This window comes from Mustela lutreola, chromosome 17 (genome assembly GCF_030435805.1).
Source record: "Mustela lutreola isolate mMusLut2 chromosome 17, mMusLut2.pri, whole genome shotgun sequence".
NCBI classification, from domain to species: Eukaryota; Metazoa; Chordata; class Mammalia; order Carnivora; family Mustelidae; genus Mustela; species Mustela lutreola.
Window position 1 is genome coordinate 6,608,186 of NC_081306.1, and position 12,126 is coordinate 6,620,311.

The window sequence follows — 12,126 nt, forward strand, 5'->3', positions numbered from 1 at the left end:
GAAGCTAAATGCAGGAGGGAGAACCCAGGAGATCGACTTGGCTCTGTGAAGAGGGAAAGAGAGGAATCTCTCCTTCTCCCAGAATTTTTTGTTTTGCGAGCTGCTACTACCTTGGCGGGAGTCCTAGAGGATAAGAGTGGGTTTCCTGTTGGAGGGGGTAGCAGAGAGTTTGGCTTGGGTCTTGGTGAGTCAAGGAGCTTGGTGAAGAGCCCAGTGGAGACATCCATATCCAGTTGGCAGCTGGGTGAACACTATGTATGGACACTATGTTTCTTTATTGCTCTATCCTTAGCTCCTGGCCTGGCACATAGTAGGTATTCAGAAAATATTTGTTCCCTGCAGCCTAAGCTGCCATTCCTGGGGCAGCTGGGCCTCAGCTGGGGGTTGTCTTCTGATTCTTAGCCTCCCCCTAGGCAGCAGTTCTGGGGACACTTGGTGAGATAGTCCAACTGCACTGGATTCTTTTCCATAGTGAACCAGGTCAGTTCCAGGACCCACAAAGATGCTGTCTTGGGTTTGTGGCCTGGGCTCTGCCTGAGCCATTCCGTGGGTGGAGTGGATGGCAAGGAGACTTCCTTCACAGGCCACATCTTCAATTTCAGCAGAGATGTGCTGAGGAGGGGAATTTTCCATGGTGATGACATGGGCGTTGCTGATGTCATCTCGGCACCGCAAGAAATCAACAGACTCTCAGATGAAATATTAACGCTGGGGGCTAAAGTCAGACATTGGAAGCACCTGTCCCAATCTTCATCCCAGGGAACAAACAGCTTAGAGCCAAATGAAATCTGCGAAAGGCAGAGTGCCATCACGGAAACTTGAATAAAATCGAGCGAGGGCAATTGATGGCCATCAACTCGCAGTGGCGGTATTACAGAATGTCCACGAACAGGAAAGGGCAGAAATTATTCACAGGCACCAAAAAAATTAAATGGCTGAGAAAAAAAGAGTAAAGAACTACAAAACCTGTTACAGAACAAAGACCCTGGAATCAGAGTCGCTAGTAACTCTAAAATTCAGGATCTGCCAAAAACCCACTCAAGTTCCACAAGTGAAAAAGCAGAGTCCGCCAGGAAAACTGAAGAACTTGAGAACAGCGTATAACACCTAAGAGACAAACCAGCTTTTGTAGACGTCTCGAGGAGAGAACAGGCGTTAACTAACAGGGGCGCCGCCGCCCCGGAGCGAGAAAGCTCCCGGGCGTGTGGGCGGGGCTAAAAGGAGTCCAATAAATCGTTCCGCAGGCCGAGGTGGCGGGGAAATTGTCCAATCAGCGACTGGGCCGACGGGCCAATGAGCAGGAAGGTTGTTAGCGCCGCTGACCGGAGCCGGCTCACTGAGCGGCGGTCTCAGAAGCTGGCGGTTCTCCTCAGCACCTGTGGACCCCGCTTACGTCTCTCCGCGGGGCACAGCACCCCGGAACCCCCGCGTGCAAGGACAGTGGCCTGAGGACGCCCTCTTTCACTTCCTGCGTTTCCTCTTCCACACAGACGACGAGGGAGTGCGTGTCGCTTGTGAAGATGCTTCTTTGCTCAGAGGTACCTGCGGGGCGCGGGCTCAGGGGTCGGCGTCCCCTGGGGGCTGGGGCCTCGCTGGGAGGCGGGCCCGTGTCTCAGGAACACGCTGGTTCGCCAAAAGCTAGCCGTCACCTCGTGCGCCCTTCGTTTCACGCCTGTGAAGAGCCCGGAGCGGGGCTTCGTGTGTGGAGCGGCTGATTATCTCACCTGTGCCGTGCGCCGGGCCTGGGGAGAGCGGGACTGGGGGTGCGGCCGGAGCCAGGCAGACGGGGTGTCGGCCTTGTTGGGGCTAAAGTCTTGCCGGAAGACCAGGGTAAACCGAGTACGTGTCATGTTGACGGGGAAGAAGTTCGGGTTCTCCCTCTTGAGTAGATGACATTCCACTGGGGGTTGTCACGATCCCTATTGTGCACCTGACATCAGGCCAGTCATGGCGGCGGGGGGGTGGGGTGGGGGGGGTCGAGTGCGGGCCCAGGACCGGGTAATATTGGTGCCCAGAGCCAGTACTTTCCAGAGCTCTTGGATGAAAGTTCCGGAGTCTCCATTCTGAGGGGTGTAGCGGGGGCAGCGTCGTCACCACAGATGTGTCACATATTGGCAAGCACGAGGCCGGAGTGTAGTTCGTCCAGCAGAAATTGTTGAGAGCGTACTTTGCGGTGGGGCCTTGCGGTTGGGTGGGGGGTGGGTGGTGATTGGGAGCACGTGTTAAATAGCCCGACAGGTGTCTCAGGTACTCACCACCTGTTTCGACGAGGCAGGAAGCAAATAATTACCTGTGAAATACACAATTACAGTTTTCCTCGAGTGCTGAGAGCTACAGGGTGCATTAGAGTTTGTCATTAAGCTGAGACCAGAAGGCTGAGAAATAAAGGCGGATGTGGGAGCGTGTTCCGTTCGAGCAGGGAAGGAGTGTGGACTGTTCAAGGAGTTGAGAGAATGTCCTTGAAGCTGGGGCCACATGGGGGCCACTATAGGGTGGGGAAAACCAAGGTTTGGGGTTAAGACTTGCACTTTCTGTAGGTTCTTGGAGACTAAGCATAGTGATTTTAAAACATGGAGTCCAGGGGGGCGGCTGGGTGGCTCAGTGGGTTAAAGCCTCTGCCTTCGGCTCAGGTCATGATCTCGGAGTCCTGGGATCGAGCCCCGTATTGGGCTCTCCACTTCTTGGGGAGCCTGCTTCCTCCTCTCTCTCTCTGCCTGCCTCTCTGCCTACTTGTGATCTCTGTCTCTCAAATAAATAAATAAAATCTTTAAAAAAAAAAAAATGGAGTCCAGATCCAAGCTGATTGTAGCTCTCCTTCATATGAGCCACGTTCCTCATCCATTGTATGTCTCAGTTTCCTGATGTGAGAAATGGGGATGATGATAATCCCACTTCATAAATGATCGGAAGGATGAAATGATACTTAACATTAATGAAACAGACATTAATGAAACATGTCTGTCATGTAGTAGGTGTTAGTGGTGGTTGATTCAAGGAATAGATAAATACAGAAGTTTTGAAGACGTGGAGGCAGTCTGTGGTGACATTTGTGAACATAAATGGACTCCACCCAACTTCATTTGTTCTCCAGCTTTCAGGTGCCACTGACCTCATGTGTCGCACTGTTGGATTAGAAATAATTTTTCTCATATGAACTGCTGTTTGCTAAGAGACTCTAAAGTGCCACTGAAACTATTGGAGAGAAAGGAAATAGTTCTTAGTAGCATATTACAATTTCATTTACTTAAAATTGTTGTTGGTATTGATTTATTTAATATTCGTTGGTAACAGTTTGTGCAAACTTGCTTACTTAATAAAAACTATAGAGTAATGCAGATACAAGAAAAGGACAGAGAAGTAGTATAATTAGAGCTTGCCTTTTCGTGACTCTCTATTCGATAGTTTTTATAATTTCTCTGTTCTTCTCTGCCTTAGTTTCCACTACCCTGTTGTGTCTGCAGCCATCTCCACATCGTAGGGGAAGTTTGGGTTTGGAATTGCGGAGACTCTAAGGCCATTGTACTAAGCTCAAAGAGCACATCAGCAGAGCCTTGTGGGGCTTTTAAAACAAAACACAGATGCTCACGTCCTCCTCTAGACTCACTGAGTCAGAATCTTCTGGGATAGGTCCAGGGCTATAAAGACCAGATATGTTTGCCATGTGGATGCATTTCATGACAGCTTTTTTTGCACTGGACTTTCCTTCATCTGAACAACATGCAAGAGGATTAGGAAAATCCATAGGTTAATGTTTGGAGATACTTTACAGGGCTCTGTCCTTCAAGTTCTGTGATATCATGATCGGCCACTTCGTTGTGGTGTGTTAAACCCTTCAATCTTGTCAGAAAGTCATGTTATTAATACCATAGGGATTCTTTGCATGAATCACGACAAATCCCTTTCTGCCTCCCTCCTCTCTTCAGAATGGGGATAAGAATGGTAACCTGCCTTTGGGATGTAAGGATTAAATGAGAAATAGATCCAAGGCAGTCAGCACAGGATCTGGTCCAGAGGGAAGCCTTCCACAAGTTATTATTACTACTTTTGATTTCCCTCCATTCTTTTTTTTTTTTAACAGATTTATTCATTTATTTTAGAGTATGTGCACACCACTGGAGCAGGGGAGGGGAGAGAGGAGGAGGAAGGAAAGGAAGGGGAAAGAATCTCAAGCAGAATCCACACTGAGTGTGGAGCCCGATGTGAGATTGGATCTTTCAACCCTCAGATCATGACCTGAGCCAAAACGAAGAGTCCAGTGCTTAACTGACTGGGCCACCCAGGTGACCAATGATTTCTCTCCCTCTGAATATTATTTGGTTGAAGTTACTAACTGTGTCCTAGCTGTGGGTCAGATTCGTTCCTCCTGCCTTAAGTTACAGCCATAAAGCCCCAGAATCCATTAAGAAAGCCGGTTGGCCTCCCAGGAGTCCTAGGATTCTGCTGTTTTGGTATGTTCCCTCCTTCAGTGCGGAGCCCTCATGGAGCTAGCCATGCAAGGAATTGTCTGAGAGGACTGCTGGAAGGACTAGATGTGGAGTGCTCCCCCCCCCCCCCCGTACTGGGCGCACAGCAGGTGTTCAAGACTGGTAGTGTCAGCACCATGTCACCATCATCAGTGTCCTGACCTTCATCATGGACTGGTGCCCTCACTCCTACCATCCTACAGTTAGAACTCTTCTATGGGATATATCAGGCTTATTTGTTATTATATTCTAATAATTGCATTTGGTTCAATAGGAATCTTTCGAGCACTTACCGTGATCACCAACTCTCGTGGCTCCCGATTCCTCTCTCCCTTATCTTCCCATCCTGCTCTTCCCTTAAGGCAGTTCCCTCTTTTTTTTTTTTTTTTAAAAGCTCGTGACCCCCATCCCTATGCCCTCCCCATGAATGACCTGGGAAATTTAGTGTCCATAATTGCCAGCCTCCTCTCTTTCCTCAGCCTCTCCTTAGCCATTTCTTCCCTCTCTTTGCTTTGACCCTGTCCCTTCTGGGGGGGCGGTGTACATCTGTTCCTTAAGTCCCCAAAGGAGCTGCCTATGTTCTCATACCCTGCATTTTCAGGATCGGGGGATTCAAGATTGGTGTCCTCCCTCTTTTTTGCCCCCATGCCATTTCTTTGTGATCCATGGTCCCTAGGTGGACCCACAGCCTTCCTCTCTGTCTTGACTATTGACATTGGCCTGGGTGGCCTCAGTGTGCACATGGAGGACCCACACAGGGTCCTGTGTGGACCTTCCACACAGGGCACTCATTTTCACAAACTCATTTTCTTGAATGCCTCCTCTGCAGTGATCACCTCTGTCACCACTCCCAGTATGGTGCCCTGGATTTCCACCCTGATGCTGCACCACCTCGCACATGAGCAGTGCAGCTCCTTTCAGCCCTGATCTCTTCTTTCCAGCATGTTCCATCTGTTATTTCTGCTCTGCCATCCGTGTGCTCTTCCCGAGGACCTCCTTGGATTTTTCTGTCCTTTATTCTCCCTCGAGGTGCTCATCTCTCAGCTGAGCGTAGAGTTCCCAGCCTATGATTCATCCATTGTCCTGGCAATGCTTCTACTACCCTTGCCTTTCGTCTGAGTAAACCCCAAACGCTGGGTGACACAAAGCATCCATGTTTGCCTTGAATCCTGATGGTGGGAATCACACAGCAGAGCAGCTCAGAATGACTGTGTGTTCTTGCCAACCAGCCTCCCCTGTGTCCTTATGGAGCTCCCCCATTCTGTTGTTCTCTGGGCAGCTCCCTTTCCCACTCTCCGGAATCCTTCCAGCAGACTTTTTGCACTCTCCTCAACCCTGTGATTGATGCCGCCCTTGTCTTTCATTCTCTGCATAACATGGGCGATGGGATGGGTCCTGCTTCACGGAGAAGATGGGAACCTTCAGATTGGAACTCCGTGAACGTCCCTCCAAGAAAGGGAACTGACCTTTCCTCCCATGACAGTGGTCAGTGTCCTCCCCAGAGGCCACTGGGAGCACACCTGTCCTTAAACACAGTGGGTTCATTACTCATCATTGGGGAGAACCCACATCATGGGCACTGTGGGGCTGATCAGTAAGAAAGAGTGTTAGAAAGAACATACAAGATTTGGGCTTTGAGCAGATGTATTTGAGAGTGTTCAAGGAAGCAGGGGTGTGCTCTGGACTGGGTGCTGCCGGGAGGTGAATCAGTGCTGTGATTGGGTAGCTCTATCAGTCTTTTCTAGAGGGTGGTGTGAGTAGTGAGATGAACTGTGTCATTCAGAAGGAAGGCATTCACTCCTTCGAACCGGGAGAGGGGATGATTGGTATTTTATGGTGGACCAAGCACCTGGTTTTGTCTGAGTGGGCCTATTTTGTCTCTCTTCTTCACCCTAGCCAGGTCACCTTGTGCTGCTGTTCTGTGAGGTCGTTTGTGTCCAACAAGGGAACCATATGGCCTCTCTATGCATGCCAGGCCACTTCTACCAGCCGTGCAGTCTTGCTCATGGTGCCAGGCCACCTCCTCGGTGTCAGCACTGCTCTTCCTTCTTGCCCCGTGGAGGAGGGAAGTATTCAAAAGACAATACGTGTTTGCCAGACAGGAGAAACTAGCCTGACACTGAAGCCCAGGGCTGTGTCAGCGGCACCTGATGTTGTGTTGGAGAGCAGGGAGCAAGAGAGCATTCTGGAGAGACTGTCAGAGAGTGAAATGCAGGAGGACCGAGGGGTTTAAAGTCAGGGAGGTGATGTGCTCTGGGTTTTCGACCATCCCCAGGAGCTGCATGGGTGCTACACTGGTGACAAAGGGCAAGTCTGTTCCCTTTTCCTTCCCTGTGAGCAGACCCCTGGCTCAGGTCCCTTCTCCTGCCTGCTCTGTTGCAACCCATCCTCCTCGTCCTACTTGCTTCTCGTCCAGCTCCCTCTGCCAACCATGTGCTCCTGCTCTGGCCAGGGTGATCTTTTTGGAATCCCACATCTTCTCTAGTTAATGTGTTACTGGAAACCTTTTGATTCCCCATGAGCTACAAGGTGAGAATCTGTACTGCTTGGTGTGACTCTCTTTGATTTTCATGATCCTCCCATGGTACCCTGGGTCTCCTGCCAACTGGAAATTTGCATTTGCATGTCTCAGAGTTATCTCAAATCCAGTCTTTCCACAACTGTTCTCGAGATTCCCTTCCTGTATTTTCCTTCTTGCCACCCCCACCCCCCGAGCTCCATGAATGGGACCACTGTGTCCTTCAGCTCCCCCGTGCAAAAGGAAAAAGTCATCTGCTTTGACTTTCTTCCCCCTTCTGCAATCACTCACCCAGACCTGTGATTTTATCTGCTAAACAGTTTTTGGATCTACCACGTTTTCTCTATATTTGCTCCTGCTGTCGCAGTCCGAGTTATGATCATTTGTCTTTTGACCTGTGGCTAGTCTGCCCAGGTAGCTTCCAGGCTCTCCTCCGTTTCCCAGATCCCCATGTTCCCATGGAGCCATAGGTTTGTGGAAGGCTCATTCTATCATGTCACTGCCTAGTTTCATGGCTTCTTGTTGCTGTTGGAGATGAACCCAAATGTTCCTTCTGTGTCTGCACAGCTGCTCCATCCTCCTTCTCCAGTCTTGCTTCCAGCTCACCTTCCCTGCCCTATAGGATCCAGTCAGTCCTTCCAGTGTGTCCTGTGCCTGCTGGTCGTGGGGCAGCTTGGCTGCTCCCTCTGCCTGAGACACTTTCTCCCCCAGGACAAGAGATGCTGCTGGCTTGGATCAGGGTGGTAGGGGTGGAAGTGCAGCTAATCGACCCATGTCTGGGTACATGTTGAAGGAGGAGCTGATGGGATGTACTGACAGATTGGATGTGGGTGAGGCCCATGAGTCAAGAAGGTGCCCAGCCTCTGGCTCTTCTGGTTCATGTCAGATGCGGCTCCCTCCGGAGGCCCCTGACACCTGCAGACAAGGTCCAGCCCACTATCTCTTCTCTGTGCATGTTCTTTGTGGCAGTCAGTCCCGTTGCAACACAGACATCTTGTTTAATGATTATCTACCCCATGGGAATAATGGTGCCTGGAGGGACCATGTGTGTCTCAGTGCCTCATGCCCTGTAGACCCCAGTAAGTACTTCTCAGCCACCAGAGTGACGAGGAACTGAATGTAGATGCTCAAGGTTGTATTCCCTGATGAGGTCTCCAAATTGCCATGTTCTATTTCACTGGTTTTTAGTGGTCTGTGTGTTTTAGAAAGCAGGCCAGGGGCTGTAAGACTTCTGAAATTCTATTGTGAGAATTCCCATTGATGTGATTTTAACCTCATTATAAAACGTGCCCCTCAGGGGGGTCTCCTAAGCTAGCTTCATGGTGCAGTGACTACGCTCCGGGCCTTCACATGCGATGACCTGTTCCGCTTCAACAACATTAACTTGGATCCACTTACAGAAACTTATGGGATTCCTTTTTACTTACAGTACCTTGCCCACTGGCCAGAGTACTTCATTGTTGTGGAGGCACCTGGTAGAGAGTTAATGGGTTATATCACAGGTAATGCAGTAGGCTCAGTAGCTGGGGAAGAATGGCACAGGCACATCACTGCTCTCTCTGTTGCCCCAAAATTTTGATGCCTTGGTTTGGCTGCTAAAGTTATGGGGTTATTAGGGGAGCTTTCAGAAGGAAAGGGTGGATTTTTCAGTGATCTCTTTGTAAGAGTGTCTAACCAAGTTGCAGTCAACGTGCACAAGCAGCTGGGCTACAGCGTGTACGGGTCATAGAGTACCACTCAGCCAGCAACGAGTAGCCCAATGAGGATGCCTATGATATGAGGAAAGCTCTTTCCAGAGACACTGAGAGGAAATCTGTCATACCATTACCTCATCCTGTGAGGCCTGAAGACACTGAATAACCATGGCCAGTGGTTCTTAGGCTGATGCTCCAGATATTTTATGGACAATATTATTTTCATTGGATGATCTAGGAGCTCAATTGGGAGAAAAGTAATCATTTTGGTCTTACAGACTTCAAGAAAATACAGGTTATAAACTTCAGTCTCATTCTTTCCAATTAGCAATATCATACCTACTAAAGCTGTTCACTGTAATAAAATTCAATCAAAAGGCAGCAAGGTCAGATGGAAACATTCCACTATTTTGGGTCATAATATTCACTGTATGCTAGGGAGAACACTTGCTCCAGTCTCCTCCTAAATTCTGTGCCTGAGAACTACTGCTGCATATATATTTTTTATTTTGCATTGAAATGTTAATTGAAGATTTTTTTAAATTTATTTTTTATTTATTTTCGGCATAACAGTATTCATTATTTTTTCACCACACCCAGTGCTCCATGCAATCCGTGCCCTCTATAATACCCACCACCTGGTACCCCAACTTCCCACCCAACCGCCAATTCAGACCCCTCAGATTGTTTTTTAGAGTCCATAGTTTCTCATGGTTCACCTCCCCTTCCAATTTCCCTCAACTCCCTTCTCCTCTCTAACTCCCCATGTCCTCCATGCTATTTGTTATGCTCCACAAATAAGTGAAACCATGTGATAATTGACTCTCTCTGCTTGACTGATTTCACTCAGCATAATCTCTTCCAGTCCCACCCATGTTGCTACAAAAGTTGGGTATTCATCCTTTCTGATGGAGGCAGAATACTCCATAGTGTATATGGACCACATCTTCCTTATCCATTCGTCCATTGAAGGGCATCTTGGTTCTTTCCACAGTTTGGCAACCGTTTTTTAAAAAGATTTTTAAAAATTTATTTATTTGCCAGACAGAGATCAAAAGTAGGCAGAGAGGCAGGCAGAGAGAGAGGAGGAAGCAGGCTGAGCAGAGAGCCCTATGTGGGGCTCGATTCCACAACCCTGGGATCATGAACCGAGCTGAAGGCAGAGGCTTTAACCCACTGAGCCACCCAGGAGCCCCTTAATTGAAGCTTTAAAAGCATATATGAAATGTATAAATCTAAGATGAATATAAAATTCACTGTAGACTCTAAAAAAACAAAAATAAAAAAGTGTCCCCCTTGATGTGCAAATGGGTCACAGGATCACCTCTTGGCAGAGGCAGCATTTTCCGGACAGCCTAGGCCTTTCCACACAGTGTTGGCATCTACACAGCTCAGCCCAGAGAGCAGGTTGAGATTTTGATCTGAGATATTCTGAAGGTGGGGGCAGCTGTGTTCCCTCCCCAGATAAGATAGGTCACTTGAGAATGATGAAAATACTCTCATTCTATGGAGGATAAATTAGCTGCCAAACTTGCCCATCAAGAAAGTTGAATAAGGGGCGCCTGGGTGGCTCAGTGGGTTAAGCCTCTGTCTTCGGCTCAGGTCATGATCTCAGGGTCCTGGGATCGAGTCCCGCATTGGGCTCTCTGCTCAGCAGGGAGCATGCTTCCCTCTCTCTCTCTCTCTCTGCCTGCCTCTCCATCTACTTGTGATTTCTCTCTGTCAAATAAATAAATAAAATTTAAAATTAAAAAAAAAAAAAGAAAGTTGAATAAATCATGGCTTTTCACCCCCCCCCATTTTTTCGAAAAGGGAACAAATTTTAATTTGGAAAATATTTATGGAAAACAATGGTCTCAGATCTAGAATACTAATTATTTTTCTTTTACACTTAATTTTAATTTTTAAGATTTTGTTTTCATAGAATCTGTGTCTGTAACTTGGGATTGGATTCATAACCACCGGATCATGAATCCCCTGTTCTTCCAACTAGCCAGCAAGGTGCACCTTTAGGATTAACTTTTTAAATGACAAAAGTGAATGCATTTCCCCCACCCAGTATCCTAATTTAAATAAAGTGGGCATATAAGTTCTTGCCTCATTTTTCTTTTTTTTAATTGGCTGAGTAGTATTCCACAATGTGGTTGTACTTATGTGATGATATTTCTGTTCATCATTTGGGTGACTATTAGGGCTGTGATGAACATTTTTGCATGTGTGTTTGAATTTCCCAGTGAGATGGATTTCAGGGGAGAAGCTTCTATGAATTGGTCCTCAAAAGAGGTTATGTCAGGGGCGCCTGGGTGGCTCAGTGGTTTGGGCTGCTGCCTTCGGCTCGGGTCATGATCTCAGGGTCCTGGGATCGAGCCCCGCATCGGGCTCCCTACTCCGCAGGAAGCCTGCTTCCCTCTCTCTCTCTCTCTCTCTCTCTGCCTGCCTCTCTGCCTACTTGTGATCTCTGTCTGTCAAATAAATAAATAAAATCTTTAAAAAAAAAAAAGAGGTTATGTCAATTTCTGTTCTCACCCATGGTAAATAAGATGCTAATCACAGAATAGTCTCAGTCTTTTAAACTGTCAGCTGGAAGGCAGAAAAATATTCCTTGTATTTTGAGAGAAAGAGAGAGAGAATGGGGAAGGAGCAAAAGGAGAGGGAGAGAGAGAATCTGAAGCATGTTTCCCTCAGCGCAGAGCCTGAGTGGGGCCGGATCCCACAACCCTGAGACCATGACCTGGGCCAAAATCAGGAGTCAGACACTCAACCCGTTGAGCCACCCAGGTGCCCCTAAGTTTATATGTTTATAATCAGTAGGAAGACTGAGTATTTTTATTTGGTCACTGTCACTGATAGTTTTTTGCCTGTTTCTTCTTTTCATTTTCTACTGGGTTGTCTCTTAGGGTATTTATGTTTTTATTGTTGATGTTATTTTTTATTTTGAGTTTTTTTTCCCTTAAGATTTTATTTATTGATTTGGGGCACCTGGGTGGCTCAGTGGGTTAAGCCTCTGCCTTCAACTCAGGTCATGATCTCAGGGTCCTGGGATTGAGGCCCACCTTGGGGTCTCTGCTTAGCAGGGAGCCTGTTTCCCCCCTCTCTCTCTGCCTGCCTCTCTGCCTACTTATGATATCTCTCTCTCTGTCAAATAAATAAATGATATCTTAATTTTTTTATAAATGAAATCTTTTTTAAAAAAAGATTTTATTTATTTATTTATTTGACAGAGAGAGAGAGAGCGCCCACAAGCATAAGCAAGGGGAGCAGCAGAGAGAGAGAGCACAAGTAGGCAGAATGACAAGCAGAGGGAGAGGGAGAAGCAGGCTCCCCCCAGAGCAGGAAGCTGGAAGCAAAGTTGGATCCCAGGACCCTGGGATCATGACCTGAGCCAAAGGCTGAGCCTCCCAGGTGCCCCTTTATGTTGATTTCTAAGAACTTTTTATGTGTAGAATGGTAG

The 12,126-nt window shown here is 47.8% G+C and overlaps 1 pseudogene; it reads left to right on the forward strand.

Annotated features, from left to right (window-relative positions):
• The first annotated feature begins 1,293 nt into the window (after positions 1 to 1,293).
• Positions 1,294 to 9,026, forward strand: LOC131820014 (N-alpha-acetyltransferase 20-like; annotated as a pseudogene).
• The last annotated feature ends 3,100 nt before the right edge of the window (positions 9,027 to 12,126 follow it).